Raw genomic sequence first — 12,789 nt, forward strand, 5'->3', positions numbered from 1 at the left:
ACAAGGAATAATTCAACAGCTCTGCCAAATATGTCAGCACAACCAATTTTATTCCACCTCTGGACACTGTGGACATGGAATATTTAATCATTGCTTGAGTGCAGGCCGAGACAGATTCAAGAAATTCAGGTGAAGTCTGAATCTTAGCCAAATACAAGGAAAAGAAAAATTAACCTCTTTTGGACCCTGGTTAAGGCAGCAGAACCTTCACCATACTACATCAAAAAGTTTATGACATTCAGAGTGAAGCAGAAAAAGAAATCTACAGTTTTTTTGGTGACAGTGTCACACATAAACACCTTTTCCTCCAGTTTTCTCATTATAATTTAGTGCTTCCTTTAACCGCCAGGAACCCTGCTGTGAATCAAATTTAGCTTGTGTGTGACACGACCAAGGGGCTCCTCGTGCATCGTGCTCTTTTGATCAGATTATTCGGACCAGAGACAGATGGAACAAAGCACTCCTTCCTGTCTCTGATGTATCTTTGTCTCTTGTTGCCTCAAATGCCAGAGCCAGCATGTCGACAAATCACCCCCCGTCTGTGTTTCATCCCAGATCCACGCAGAGTCAGATTAGTAAGACACAGTGTTTGGGTGCTCAGAGGTGTTTGAGTCTCTGAGCTCTTTTAGTAATGAATAAGATTAAGGGAATGCGGGCAGAGATAACAGCGGTGCCATTACAGTTTTATGCAGACAGATGTGAGAAAACTTTACTAATTAAAGCATGCTGTGGGATGGCTTAAATACAAAGTCTTGTAGCCTAAAAAAAATCAAAAGAATGCTCTAATGCAATTGGGAAAGCTATCAAAATAAGAATGTAGCTCAAAACTAGTGAATGCAGATAGGCGTTTTTTTTATTTCACATGAGATTCCCTAGGTGGCGCTCTTCCTTCGCTTCACTCACAGGGCAATACCAGCATCGCTCCTGGATTTTGAATTTTTTTAAAGTTGGTGAAGCGACAACGGCTCTTCCCAGTTTGTTCCCAGAGCCATTGCTGGTGTCATGCGACCCTCTGAATGTACTCATTGTGACTCAACATGAAAGATTTGTGAGGGAACTGTGTGTATGTGGAGGGGGAGGGGTGGCTAGGCCACATGCAGGAGCTGTGTGGGAACACGGCACAATAGTGGAGATGATTGGAGAGGAAGAGCCTCTGCTACCAGTCTGGCCACAGTTGCAGTGGACATCAGGACTTCTGCACTTATGCATTAAATGTTTTTTTTTTTTTTTGCTTATTTATTGAAGCACACAATTCTGCAGGAGTGGAGGACAGCACTGTGTTGCTTTAAATCTTTTTTAACTGAATTGCTCTGTCCCCCCCCCCCCTCCCTCCCTCTCTCTCTTTTCCCGAGGATGTGCGGTGAGAGTTCTTTGATGTGCTCATTGTAAGGGAGGCATGAACAGGGAGAATATATGACAACATGCTTTCATTAAATGGGACACTGCCAGTGATGGGCACAGATAACCAAAAAGTTAGCTTCGATAACTGGTAACCAGCTAACTGAAAAGTTATCTTTTTTTAACGCTAAACTGATAAACTGCCTAAAAACTTATCGGAAGCTACAGATAAATGATAGCTTTAAATTTTGCTTCCCATACACTCTCAGCTACTAAGAAGCAGATTTTGAGTTTAAACACCACCAAAGCCTCTAACAGAACCAACGGCGATCACAAACCCAAAAAGCCAGTGCTTGTCTTTGTGCACTCTGCCCCCTGCTGTAGGAAAGTATCATTTACCCTGACAGGATACAGTGGTCCCATGATGAGGCAGAGGTCTTGAAATGGAAAGCGAGTTTGAATTACAGTTTTGCTTTAAAAATAAAATTATTCCGGACAGAATAACTACATTAATGTAAACTCTTAAAATGTACAAAGTGATATATAACACATCTCTTAATTTTAAAATAATGCACTAATTCTGAAGATTTGAACATTAACACACAGATGCCCAAAGGGGATTATGGGTAACTAAGCCTCCGCTCATACCGATTGGTTGATTCATTCATTCTATGTAAAAACCAACACAAGTGAATCAATGTAATGTGTCGGTGTTTACAAATGAATGTGCTTTTGTAAAATGTCATTTTTTTTCATTTGTATAAAAAAGAAAGAAATTTTCAAGATCCCGCTAGATAGCGCCTAAGCGCACAACTCTATCCGGTTAGGGAGACAAGGTTTCTTTCAATAACAAGAACTGTCAAAAAAGCTTTCTTGTGTGTGGTTGGAGTTGTGTGGCGATAGGAATCGCCATTTGAATGCTTGAATAACGATATCAGTCGCACAAAGAAATCAAATAACAGTGAAAACATGTTCGGTGCAGTGTCATAACGCATCAATCAGTCGCTCCGTGAGGCGTCATAACATCAAGCCTGGTTCACATGGCAAGATAATTAGGCTGATATTGGACCCGATCTTCCCCTTCTGACAATCTTAAGGACGCTCCGACAATCGTGATGACATTTGTGTGTGTTGTTTTTACTGTGTGGCTGACACCACACACTGTACAACTAAACCTGTCAGATCTATGATTTTTTTATCTCCATGTGTGGGGTCTCTCAGGTTTTGGAAACCTACAGATAATTTTAAAATCATACGGTTGACAACACTGTAATATAACCGGTCATCAGTAGATGGCAGTGTTCTATATTGATGCCGGTTATACGGCCTGAATCACAATTTAACAGACTTTTTGGCTTTTGGAGAAGCAAACTGGGCTTCTTCTGGCATTTTTACATAAAATAAACACAATAACAACATCTATAAACCCATAGACTATATTCACAATAGTTTTAGGCACAATATACAAAGACTTTAATGCTGTTGTCTGTACGAGCCTGATCAGAGCATCTCAAATGCATTTCTTCTGTTGTGAATACCCATAATGCACTGGGCACAGCTGCATGTCCACACTAAAACCTTCAGAATTAGTGCATTACTTTAAAACTAAAACATATATCTGATATTTTCACTTTATAAAGCTTCAGACGTGACGTTATTTTAAATAACTTGTCTGAAATTAGTTTGGTTAAAATTTTAACCATAAGTTAAAACTATACGTCTCTGGATGACTTGGGTGCTATTGCCAGTGTATTAGTATGGGGTCAAAAGAAAGTTTTTTTCTTTTCTATGACCAGTTCTCCTTTGCCTGCAGAGAATAGAGTGGTTTCTTCTGGAACCAGCTCTTCTCTGTTTGTAGAGGATAGAACTATGCATCTACTAGAAAAAGCTGTCTGCAAAAATGTTAGCGGTCTAAAAATTATCGGACCAAAACTTATTGGAAGATAATTGGTCTGATGATGGTTTTCAAAGTTATCTGAAAAGCTAATCCGATAATGAAAACATTATCTTCGATAATTAGCGGTTAGGGGATTAGCGGAACTGTGCCCACCACTGAATACTGCTCAGTTCCAGCTCCAACAGCACACGTGTCTTTAAACCAGGAAAATCTCACAAAGCACTATGTGACGCACTGCAGAGTCGAGGAACACCTGTCGCCCATCAGCCACTCACACCTGTGGCTCATCAGGAGTGGGTTACTTAAACCCCGGCTTTGAGCTTCCATTCCATTCCATTATCTTCCATGAGATTCTCTGAGACTGATCCTTCATGATTGTTCCCTCATCTTTCCTGCCACTTCCAAGTGCACTGACACCTGAGCTTCCCGCAGCTCATTTCAAGGTAACCTGGCCTCCTCTATTTTCCGTAATAGAGCTTGTTGATCTTTTGGTGTTTCCATACGCCTTCCTGCGTGGCTTCCACGCTGCACTGCTCCTGGTTTCCACACCACTACCAAGCACTACGTCACTTTGGAACTCATCTGCTCTCAGCCTCAGAACGCACCGCTCTGCCACGTTCAGCTAAGTTCCTGCATGACACTGAGCTGCTGATATCCCGCTCTCACCCTGCTCCTGTTTGTGACTGTGCATGACCAAGAACTGTTTACAAGAACTGTATGAACTCTGATGCTGAACTATTAAGAACTTTCCAAGTTGTTTCTGAAGCCAAGTCCTGCTTAATTGGAACTGCATCATAATACGTGCAGGATCTGACCTCTGATGATAATTCATGAACTCTGAACGGTAAACCTATTTCCTAGCTCCCTAATTGCCACCGCTACCTGCGTGCTGACTCTCGACTCTGCAGGCATCCCCAGCACAGCAATATTGTTTATTTATGTATTGTAAATAAATCTTTTTTTCGTTCACAACCAAGTTCTCTTTGTTGCTCCCAGTGTTTGAGTCCATCGACTGAAAAAGTTCGGTCCTATCCGGACCTCTAACAACATATGTGTTGCGATTTGTTTATGACCTGAAGTTCAAACATGTCGAGGCGGATGCACAGGCAAGAGAACGCAGCTTCTGGCTAGCTGTGTAGGCTAACACTTACTGATGTGACCTCTCCCATTTGCCTTGTCTTCCCTTCTCCACTGGGAACTAAAAAAAACAAACTGCTGTTTCGCGACTGCTTCAGTGATTGCAGCCAAAAACACCACAGTACACAATTTTTCCATGTGAAACAATGCTGTGTTTGTATCGCGCAATAGGAGGTTGTCCCCAGAAGTGGTCAAATCCCATGATAGGGGTTCAAATGAGACTGTGCTGCCCTATCGGTGGTAAAAGTAGCATTGTAGAACATTGAGAGAAATCAAGTTTTAAACATATTTAAATTAAATTTAAATTTGTAACATCGGGATAAATCATGATCCACAAAACATGAATAATCTGATTCAAGTAGTGTAGCTCGGGGGTGATGTAATGTTAATGTTGGTGAATGTGGACAATCTGGTACAATATGCAGTTAAAGAATGACACATTCCAAAAGAAGATATAACCAGAAACATTTGACCTTTTTAAAAAAGTGTGGGGAAAATGTGAATGTAGTGCTTTGCGCATGTGCAAAAACAATTGCATAATGCTCATCTAATGTAGGTATATTCAGGAGTGATTGTTACTCTCAGCGGATATAAAGTAGTAGGTAGTATGAATTTTGCCTAGTGTTTTAAAACATTGTGCATGATTTCCTCAATTTTTAAACTCGGATAGAAACTTGGGTCAAAAATCAGCAATGGTACACCGCTCTAAGGATGGTATCTCACTCGGCCATGACAGATTGTGAACAGCATTTGCGAGGTATTTCCTGCGATATTTGCTGGGTGAGTCGCAGGGTGTCGCTTGTCTGTCACTTGATTTTTGAACAGTTCGATGTTGGTGAGGTGATGAAACCCCTTGCCAAGTACTCACAGAGCTGTCACAGGCATCAAGAAGCCCTCTGATTGTAGTCTCCATGACTAATAATGTCCGAGAATTGAGAGGAAACTTTGTAAGGGGTTGATGAAGAATGAAACTACATTTTGAGTGATTGGAGACAAAACTGAGGATGTGACATTACTCATGGTAGTCATGCATGAGCTGTCCTAGCAGCTTGCCAAAATAGTGGAGATGACTGGAGAGAGAATGACGCTTCTGGAAGTGACTGACTGAGTCCAGCCTCTTCTTCCTTTCAGCTTCTCTTGTGCATTTTGCTCTCAGCTACCAGATGAAGTCTGCACAGCCCTCCTGTCATTGCTGAAGAACATAATGAATGAAGGCTTCCAAATATGAATGACAGCTCTGGGTAAAACTGAAGACAGATCTTCCTCATGGTTTATTTGAATTATTGATTGATTGAGTTATTTATTCTTTGGCTTAAAGACGTAAAGCAGTGATTGAACCTGCTAACAGAGCCAGAATGGTGGAGGTTTTCTTTTTAATGTAATTTTTTTAAAGCTAATTACTTTATGAATCCACCACCACTTTGTACCGGGCTTTTCTTGTTTTTAATCACTGAGGGATTACTTCATATCTTCTGTTAAAGAGGGGTGTCCTTTACCTCACATACTTTATATATATATATATATATATATATATATATATATATATATATATATATATACACATCTGTTTTTCTTGTGGTATCATTTGATATATATTCATCAGGTTTCTGTTTGTGGCTTTCTAGTAACGCTTCCAAACAACTATAATCTTAATCGTTTTTAAGAGTGTGTGTTGATTTAAATTTTCAGCCTCCTCCTTTCTGTTTGAAGGATTGTTAATCTTTGAAATCCCGCTTAAAGTTGGCACTATGAATAAAATCCACCTGCTGTTGGCACGCCATTATACATATGTTAGGTTTGATGGTTGGAGAAGGTGACGTCTAGTGGTTATGCGTTGGGCTTGAGACCAGAGGATCCTCGGTTCAAATCCCAGCCTGACTGGAAAATCACTATGGGCCCTTGGGCAAGGTCCTTAATCCCCTAGTTGCTCCCAGTGTGTACTGAGTATGTTGTATGGCAGCACCCTCACATTGTGGTGAATGTGAAGCATTATTGTAAAGCGCTTTGAGCGTCTGATGCAGATGGAAAAGCGATATATAAATGCAGTCCATCCAGAAGCTGCTGATCAACTGCTGACTTACATACATGCATGGTCAGTGGACTGGACACAATTTTTTTTTTCTTTTTTTCCCTTCTAAATCTACATCACAAGGGGGAAAAATCTCATGCTGGTGACCAGGAGATGTGTACTCATGGTCAGACCACGAGCACAGAGGTGGGATTCAGCCGAGGAGGACATCTGTCCACAGGAGGACGTCACATGGCAGCCAGGACCTCTTTGATTGTGTGCATTTTATTTCTCCTCAGTGGAGAAAAAAGGCTTTGTTATTATTTATTTATTTATTATTTTATTATTATTATTTACAGGGCTGGTACTGCATACCTTCGAAGAAATGTCCAAAATGTTTATTCACATGGATAATAGCAGGATAATATCATGAGAAACCCAGCTGAGCACTTTGTATGCAACGTGTCATTTGTACCACTTGCATGAGATACCAACTGCAAATTTGTCACTTATTCGTGTGTTTGGTCGCTATTCTGTGTTCCCAACTACTCTCCATCAACACTCCTAGGGGAATACCGGCCTAAAAGATGCCACTGGAGAACCCTTATCTCCCAGCAAGGTCTTTTGTTCAAAACTCACTGTTACCCTGATGAGAAGTTGATTCAGAAAAAGCATAAAGCATGGAGATCGTGCCAAATCAACATATGGATCTGTAAGAGTGTTCCATGATGCATAACACAAAATGGCTGACACACATCCAAAATGTCCTTGTAACTATCTGATCTTAACCTAACTGCTTTTCAAAATGGCTGACGCAGAAAATGTCCTTACATTTGGTAAAACTATCTGATCTTTTTACAACTGTCTAATTGATAAAAACCATCTGATCTTTTTATACGAGGTCTGTTAGATAAGTATCCAACCTTATTTTTTTTCAAAAACCCGATGGATTTAAATCAAGTGTGCTTGCATGAGCCAACCTTGAACCTTCATGCACATGCGTGAATTTTTTCACACCTGTCGATTGTGTCATTTTGGTTTCCACCTGGCTGTTGCCCAGTTTCTGGCAAAATGTGATGCAGTAGCGCTGCTCCAGTCCTTCCATCATTTTCCGTGCAATTAAAAACCGCTGAGAGCACTACACACGACCTCACACAAATGCTGCTTGCCAGCAACTGACGCAATCGACAGGCGTGAAAAAATTCACGCATGCGCACGAAGGTTCAAGGTTGGCTCATGCAAGCACGCTTGATTTAAATCCATCAGGTTTTTGGAAAAAAAATAAATAAATAAGGTCGGATACTTTTCTAACAGACCTCGTATATGTTTAATTGATAAAACCAAAGTATTCATGTCTACTTGGAAAGAATCAGAAAGATGGATCACTGTTTTATTGTGTGAAACTACACTACATACATAAACACACACTATAAGATTTTTACATAACCATGAAAGCACAGCAAACAGAGGGCCGCCTATTTTCACTGCACTTTGCAGCCATCTCACAGACAAACTGATTCAAGCCAGGTTAAGAACTGCCCATATGGGGGGGGGGCTAAGGCTGAAGTAATAAAAGTTACAAAACAAAGGAAGTCGAGGTTCCTTGTTCTTGGTTCAAGATCCCAGCGCTGAGATAACTGTATTGGCGTAACAACTCTTTACAATACAAGATCTAAACTTTGAAGTCTGTTTTATGTGCAATACTTTTTGGAGATCTCATTGTGATAAAGGAACCTAACAGAAAAATACAAGATCTGTTGTGATGACCTCCAGTAAATGAGAGAAGCCAAAACAAATGAGGTTAATATAATAGATGCTGAAGTCTTTGACTGTAAGAGGCTGCTGTGATACCTGCTTTTCCTTTACGCTGACAGACTTTGTTCTTCCTGAAAACATGATGTGTGATTGGATTTAAGCAGGGGATTTGATTACAGTACAGTAATATCCACCACACTGTGGTGCTGTTTCATGTCCTTGGCACAATATTAAAGTGCAGCCGGGAAGTAGGTCTTCCTACATGTACAGATGACTCATTTTGTGTGGTGGGATGGGGGTGGGTATTAGTTGGGTTGACACTCCAGCCACTGTAAAATGCTACAGGCCCTGTTTTGACTGTGTTGGAGTGATGAATGCATTCAGTGAGTACTCACAGAGCTGGAATGCAGTTGATGGTTGACTTCTTGGTTGTACAGCCAGACTCCTCGGGTCACTGAGCAGCAAATAAGACTGAACCCTGTTAAGAACAACTCTTGTAAGGACCTTGGCCTGGGGCAGACAGCAGTGCAATGCCCCTGTAACTGCTGCAATCCAAAATCAAGCACCTTTTCCTTGAACTGTTCTTGAATAGGAGAATTACAATATTATGAAGGCGATGATGAAAAGCTGCATGGATCCTGTTTCTTGGAAAGTAAGAAACCACTGGAGAGTACCAACCTTCTTGTCCCTGGAGGGTGGTGCCTTTTTAGGTGAGAAAAAATTGACTTTTTGGATGATGTTGTGATTTCTGTGGAATTAATAGATGCCTTGACTGCCACACTTGACAAGCTGAGTGAGAAGTCAAAAAGGTGTCTGGGATCCAAAACTCCAGATCAGATCTGCATCAAACTTTGTCAGGCGATAATGAGTGCCAGTCTGCACCTCACTTTCAAATATGAGAGTGATTGGGGGGACCAATTTTTAGGGGGAACCGTTCGGTCGGTGACACCTGATCAAACCTTGTCAGTCAATAAAGGATACCATCCTACATAACGCTTTCAAATTTGAATTTTTGAAAATTCGTTCAGTGTTAAAGGATAGGAATTTTTCCAATTTTCCAAGATTTTCCCTGACTTTGACCTTGAAAATTGCATCAGTTCTTGCCTATCAGGATGTGAATCTTCAAGAAAAATTTCATAAGAATATATGAAAAATCGTGGGCTTCAGGCTGTTCACTATCAAACATACATAAAAACAAACAAACAGGCGAAAATATAACCTCATTGGCGGAGGTGACAATTTCCTTCATACATTACATGATTTTTTTGAGCTAAAGGTTTTAGTGAACCCATTTCTAGCAGCAAATCAGTTCATCCACATGCTTAACAGTGTATTTTCAATCAAGATTTGATTTTTTGTTTGTTTGTTTGTTTCAGATTTACAGCCAAAATATTGCCATATAGAGTTGCTGTTGGCTGCAAACATTGCGCTGTACAGTGTTCTTGACAAATATGTGACACAGATCATAGGGCACTTTTTAATCACTGGCTTCCTGTCCAGGGTGTACCCTGCCTCATGCACCATGACTGCTGGGATAGGCTCCAGCCCGCCCACTCCCGTGACCCTTAATTGGAGTAAGCAAGTATAGAAAATGGATGAATGATATTCTGAAAGCTAAGATTGCTGTAAACATTTTGATATGCAACACATTGTTATTATATGATAAAAGTACATTAAAATGGGAATTAGTGAAAGTATGGTAAAATGTAGAAAATAGCCCTAGACCCCATAGGATTAATGATGTTCTGGACTCAGCCATATGAAGTGTATCTGCAGACACATGTATGTGATGAAAGTTTTGAACTTGTAGAGACAACCACTTGTCTCTGCAGTGACATTCATGTCTCTGGGGCCTTGGCCTTTCAGAACAAGACGTGCCTTTGAAGAGATTATGGAGTCATGAGGTCGCTTGCTGGTTACTTCCCCAGCCAAAGCCAGTATCCATTTATAGGTAGGTGGACTGAGACAATGTAGATGAAGTGTCTTGTCCAAGGACATAGACAGGTAACATGTCCATGAATCACAATCAGGTTTCCATCTTGGTAGCTGAACTCATTCCATTGAGCTACCTGTGCTGTTTCAGATTGTAATTACAGGGGTTCAATGCCAGTTCTATAGCTTCATGATGGAGTGGCACAGAGAAGGATTTTCTTGCAAGAACATAGATCAAATATAGGCTTGAATTTCTGGCAAACTCTATGTAAACTTTATTGTTCAATCCCTTTAATTCAAAGGTTACATGACAAATGTAATATTAAACATTTACAACCCCAGTTCCAATGAAGTTGGGACGTTGTGTAAAATGGAAATAAAAGCAGAATAAAGTTCAAGTTCAAAGTTCTTTATTAATCGTTTCCTTTCGGAGAAATTTAGTTTGGTGCCTGAGGGGGCTCAACTGCACAAACAATAAAAACAGGACCAGCCTTTACACAGTAAAAGCCACAAAAATAAATATCACCAACAATAAAATAACATAAATAACAACAAAAAAACCCCCTTAAAAATCACTGTAACCAACCCACTATATACTACTAAAACCACACAGCCATTTACCACTCGCCATACAACTGAAAAATGTGCAAAATTTTTCCTATGACATAAGTACAATTTAAGCTTGTTCATTAATAAGCTTAATAGACAGTGGAACAAATGAGTGTTTGTACCGGTTACATTTGCACAAAGGAACACGATATCTCTTTCCCGAGATTTTACACAACATTTTACACAACATCCCAACTTCATTGGAATTGAGGTTGTAGAAATTACAGCCATTTTTAGACACAAGGTGTTAATTTTTGGAGGTCAATCTACATGTAAGCATTATAATTTACACAAATCATCACTTTTTTAGACAAGTCAGGAGATGGATATGGCTTGGAATTCACTTACATCAATCATTAGGAAATACAAACAATATGGCACTGCAATACCATTTATGTGACTGTAATTGGAGAAAACTGTTACACAGTGAAACGTTTGTCTGGTGCATCAACAATTATAGAGCTTCATGATGGAGTGGTATAAAAAAGATTTCCATACAAGAAAACTAATCAAATATAGACTTGAGTCTACCTTGTAGGGCTTCCCAAAGCCCACGGTGGCTCTGGGAGTGTGTGGGACTGTGTGGCGAGGACCTTTGTCACCTTGCCAAATTTGACATGTTCAAAATCCAGGTGTGATGCGGGGGACGTCCTATGACTCAAGCAAGGGAACTGCATCACCCATTGAAAATACATCGTGTAAATATATTTAATATGAATATATTAGTATATTTTGCAAAATCAAAGAATGAATCAATCTTCAGTGTAATTTGAATTTCTTAGCATTGCAGTGTTGTCACGTAACTTTGTACTATGGTTTCCAATTAAAAATATGCAAGGGGACACTTTAGTGCTTTAATGGAGCTGCGTGACAACAGGGAGAGGTTTTACTTTTTTACTGTCAGTCAAATGTAATCCAACATTTAAGTTTTACAGAGCAGTTCAGAGGTTATGGAATGTATCAGACATGATTGGAAAACAATGGACTTAACTGTGTTAGGCACAAACAGAGTCAGCTGCTTAAACCATGTGTCTGCATAAGTATATTATCTTTGTAAATGCTTTCAGACAGCAGTCTGCACAGGCACACACAAAAAGGAACATCTGTTCTGTTCACTTGTGTTTTCTGTGTTGACTCGCTGTTTTTTTTCTGTCCATCAGTGCTTACTAGCTGCAGAAATGAAGTGTGGAGTTTACATGTTCTCCCCATGTTTGCGTGGCTTCTCTCCGGGTGCTCGTGCTTCCAACCACATCCAAAGACATGCAGGTTAGTGGATTGGAAACTTTTGTTCAGGTCTCCCTTGCAAAAGAGATCTGAATCTCAACAGGACTAACCTGGTTAAATAAAGGGTCAATTAAATATTACTTTGACTTTCATATGATCAACGAAACAGCAGGAAGTGGGCTTTACTCTCAATAAGCAAAATTAAATTAGGTAACTCAAAAGAAGTGTTGGAATACATTTAAATGCATGCTAACACTGACAGGTACTTGCATACTCTGACTCTGATCAAACCATGCGCATTTCTTATTTATTAATTATGCTGTATTCAAATCCAATTACATTTGTTCCGCAAATCTGATTGGTTAATCGTGTGAGATTTCCGACCATAAAATATCAATTTGACAGTGGCAAAATATTAGACTGTTTCACATTTGATGTATTACTCCACGCCCTGACCGCTTTGCTACGCAGATGTCAATAATGGCAGTGGAGCGACGACGCTGTTGCTACGGTAAGCTTTGCCGACCTAACTACTTACAGAAAACTAAACCATGCAAACGATGGAATTAGATTAGAATGGGAATAACCCCCTTGTGTCTGATGATTTGGCGACATTAATGCTGGATTACGGACACAAATAGCCGTTTAATGGCGACGCATTAAAACTACTCTTAAAACTCAATTTGTAAAATCCAGCATTAACATGTGCAAATCATCAGACACAACAGGGTTATTCCCTAAGTATTTTATTTTCTCAATATTTTGAGGGGGTGACACTCTATAGCCCTCTAGTGACTGGCCACCCCTGCCTGCCAATGATACCCAATTTTTTTTTTTTTTTTTTTTGGCACGCATTCAGGAAATGTTTGTAAGCCCCAAAGAACATCTT

At 40.0% G+C, this 12,789-nt stretch overlaps 1 long non-coding RNA gene across 1 annotated transcript; it reads left to right on the top strand.

Annotated features, from left to right (window-relative positions):
* The first annotated feature begins 231 nt into the window (after positions 1–231).
* LOC117507966 lies at positions 232–11,341 on the top strand. Its single transcript, XR_004559913.1, has 4 exons — positions 232–243; positions 396–404; positions 6,996–6,999; positions 11,227–11,341. It is a non-coding gene; the product is annotated as an uncharacterized LOC117507966 (long non-coding RNA).
* Positions 11,342–12,789: the final 1,448 nt, after the last annotated feature.

The sequence above is a fragment of the Thalassophryne amazonica genome, chromosome 3, assembly GCF_902500255.1.
Source record: "Thalassophryne amazonica chromosome 3, fThaAma1.1, whole genome shotgun sequence".
In the NCBI taxonomy this organism is placed as follows: domain Eukaryota; kingdom Metazoa; phylum Chordata; class Actinopteri; order Batrachoidiformes; family Batrachoididae; genus Thalassophryne; species Thalassophryne amazonica.